This window comes from Calidris pugnax, unplaced genomic scaffold (genome assembly GCF_001431845.1).
Source record: "Calidris pugnax isolate Ruff unplaced genomic scaffold, ASM143184v1 scaffold126, whole genome shotgun sequence".
NCBI classification, from domain to species: domain Eukaryota; kingdom Metazoa; phylum Chordata; class Aves; order Charadriiformes; family Scolopacidae; genus Calidris; species Calidris pugnax.
Window position 1 is genome coordinate 155,415 of NW_015090838.1, and position 3,381 is coordinate 158,795.

Below are 3,381 nucleotides of genomic sequence, written 5' to 3' on the forward strand. Positions count from 1 at the left end.
CCCGTAACACGGCAATTAACTCTGTTTTACAACATGCATTTCCCCCCCAAAAAAGCCACATTTATACTAGAAATTGGGGAATATGTCACCTGTCAGGGAGCCTGGAGTGGGGTCAACACAGAACCCCCCCACGCGCCCATCGCCAGCACAGCCTGGTTTTCCCAAACCCCTGAGATTTGGGGGCAGATTTGGGCAAATACCTGGTAAATTACAGCAGAGCAACACAAGCCCCTTCATCTCTCCCCTTCAACAGCCGCCTCGCTCCTTTCTTTCCAAAAAACTAACTTCTGGGCCTCGAAAGAGCCCCCAGAACGTATCAGGCCGAGGTTTTAATCGAAGCCAAGAGGCTTTAATTACCCGACACCCAAAAGGAAAGGTGGGCAGCAAACCCCACTGCTGCTCAGGGTTTGGGTTCTTTTTTATTATTATTATTATTTTGTTTGGGGTTTTTTTCCCCCCCCCTCAAAGGGAGACGCTGGGTTTTCAGAAGCTCCTCGCACCCAGCAGCAGAGGGAAGGTCCAGCCCCAAATACCTCCTCCCCCCGGCACAAAGAAACAGCTTCTCTCCCCAAATCCTTTCCTGAGACTGGAGGAAGGATCAGAAAATTGTTACAATCCAAAGAACCATTTTTAAGATTTAAAAAAACAAAGCAAAACAAAAAAAGAATAAAATAAAAATAGTTTCTTAATATCACTCGTGGGGTTTGGGGTTTTTTTTTTCCCCCCACTCCAGTTTTTCCTGGGGAATGAGCTGAACATTTAACCTCGGAGATAATTAGCTGTCTATATTCTGTTTAAAGCCCCACATTTATTGTTCTTTCAGCGGCTGCATTATGCAGAGCACGACTGGGCATTAGCTATTCTCAAACATCCACCTCTTCGGAGCTAATTGTGGGCTGTTCTGCGGCAGGAGGAAGTTAAAACTACGGATTTCAGGTGACAAAACAGCCCCGTTATTTATTTCAGGTGACAAAACATCCCCCGTATCTATCTATCTATCGGGATGACACCGTAAAGCCTCACCCCGAGGGGTTACAAACACTTCAACACAATGAAAGGGCAGACCCCGGGGGCTGCAGTGCAGGATTCCTGCTCCAACACCTTTCCCACACTCAATTCCCAGATAAAAGGGTCAATTCCCAGATAAAAGGGGTCCTGGGAGTTGCAGGTGGGATTTCTGAGGCTTCCCCCCGCGACTCCGCAGGAGGGAAACGCTCAGGACATCAAATTTGCCTTTCCTGAGGCCAAGATCTCTTTGCACTTTTTGTCTTCTGGTCCCCTCTCCGTCCTCCCTCTGTGTCCCCCCCCAGCCTGGGGGGCAGTGGCTGACAGGGAAGCTCCCACCTGGATGTGTCTCCCGGGGAATTTTGGGGGGATGGTGACTATTTTTAGATTGTCTTTGCCAGCGCTGGGATCTGGAAGAGTCTCAGTGACTTGCCAAGAATCCTTTTGTATGTAAGGGGATAATATTAGATTACATTTTACTTTTTATCCAAGTGTCTAAAAACCAGAAGCTGGTGAAAAGAAGGAAGGAAGGGAAAACTAATGGTGTCCCCTTTCCCTGCCCCACCTGAAGGGGTGAAAACCCTCCTCCTCTCCCCCAGTTTAAATGGGAGGGAATGGGATGACTGGAGTTCTACCAGAAACCTTCCCCTCTTCCTCAGCTTTTTCTTCAACTGCAGCTCGTCTCCGGGTCTGACATCCCAAGACCGAGCTTGAAAATATCATTAGAAATGAGCTTCTCTGTTTTAATTGCCAGATGTATTATTTTTTATTTTTTTTAAATGCAGTACCTCTACTCTACCTCCCCCTTCAGCTCACGAGTCACCTTTAGAGCTCCTTTGTCCTGAATCCAACAAGAACCTCCTGCTTCGGGGCTGCGTGGCTCAGAAAAAAAACCCCATAAAATATTTAAAGGCCCCTTTGAAGAGTAAGCTACAATTTAAAATAAAAACAAACCAAAAAAAAGCCTTCTGCAGGACACAATTCCTGCAAGAGGAGAGCTGAGCCCGGCGAAGCGGAGACAACGACAGCCTCCACAGACATCGCTCCAGCCACGGGGATGTGATGCACAGGGCTGAAGCCACACACTCCACACACACAAACTCTGTTATTAACCAAGTATTGCAATAAAGGAAATAAACACCGAGGCCCCAAGCACCGAGATGGACGAGAGGGATGATAAGGACCCAAGCGATGAGGAGCTCTCACGCCAAACACCGCCCTTTCTGCTCCTCCAGGTCCCCAAATCCCCTGGATTTGGGCCTGTTCTCCAGCTGGACGGCATCGGGGGGCACCCCCACTTGTGTGAGAGGGTCCTGCTTAGAAAGCACAAGGACCCAAGAGCCAAAGAGGATGGAAAAACACTCCACACCCTCCCCCTGCAACTTCCAAGGTGAAAGGCCTCAAGATCTAGGAGGCCTCCAAAGGCAGACGCGGCAGCCAGGGCTTCCCAATGGAAGCATCCAGCGGGAAACGGACGGGGAAAAGTAGTCATAAAAAGCCCAAAGTGATGAAAACAGCTGCCAGGCCCTGGCGGGACACTGAAGCAGCACCCACGGGTAGTCAAAAGGCACCCTGAGTTCCTCAGATGGCAACCTGGTTTGCAAGAGGACCGTTGGGACCGTCACCCCCTGGGAGGATGATGACACCAGGGCAACCTTTAAAGGGCAGCCCCCTCAGAAAGAAACCCCCCACCCCTCGCAGGGTTTCTCTCCCCTCTCCAAACCAAACAAAACCCTATTCTTTGCCTTCTCTCCCCCCGGCACCGCAGCGGAGGGCTCATCTCGGCAGGGAAGGAGGGAGGCTTCGTAACTTCTCTGCAACAGCTCCCTCTGCGGATCCATTAAGGGCTCTTTCTGCTCAGGAAGCTCATCATCGAGCACAAAACCAGCCCAGCCCCGAGGAGTACCCACGGGGGGGGGAACAGAGTGGGGACAAGGCACTGGAAGTGACCTCGCTGGGTGGCTTCCTGGTGGAGAAAACCCCACGGGCCCAGGGGGAAGCCAAGCTTTAGGTGTTCAAAAGAGCACAGCCCCGGGGAGGTACAAGGGGAAAAAATAACATTCCCCTCTTTGCAACTCAGCCGGCTTCTCACCGCCCTCGTTAGTTAATTATTTGTGTTAGGGTTAACAACTAAAAGGCCAGAGAGCAAGATCCTCCAAGCGCAGAGGATTCCTGCCGCTGGGATGCAGGAGCCCAGGAGGTTGGGCCCGGGAGGAGAGGGCCGAGGGATGGAGGAGGCGGGGGTGGAAGCGGGGCTGGCTACGTGTCCCCGGCTGCGGCATAAATAATGTATTAACGCTCCTGACCGCCCGCTCCCCGGCACTCCTGCCAGCCCCACGGCTCGCCCCGACGGCCCTGACTCAGCGCCGGCCCCCC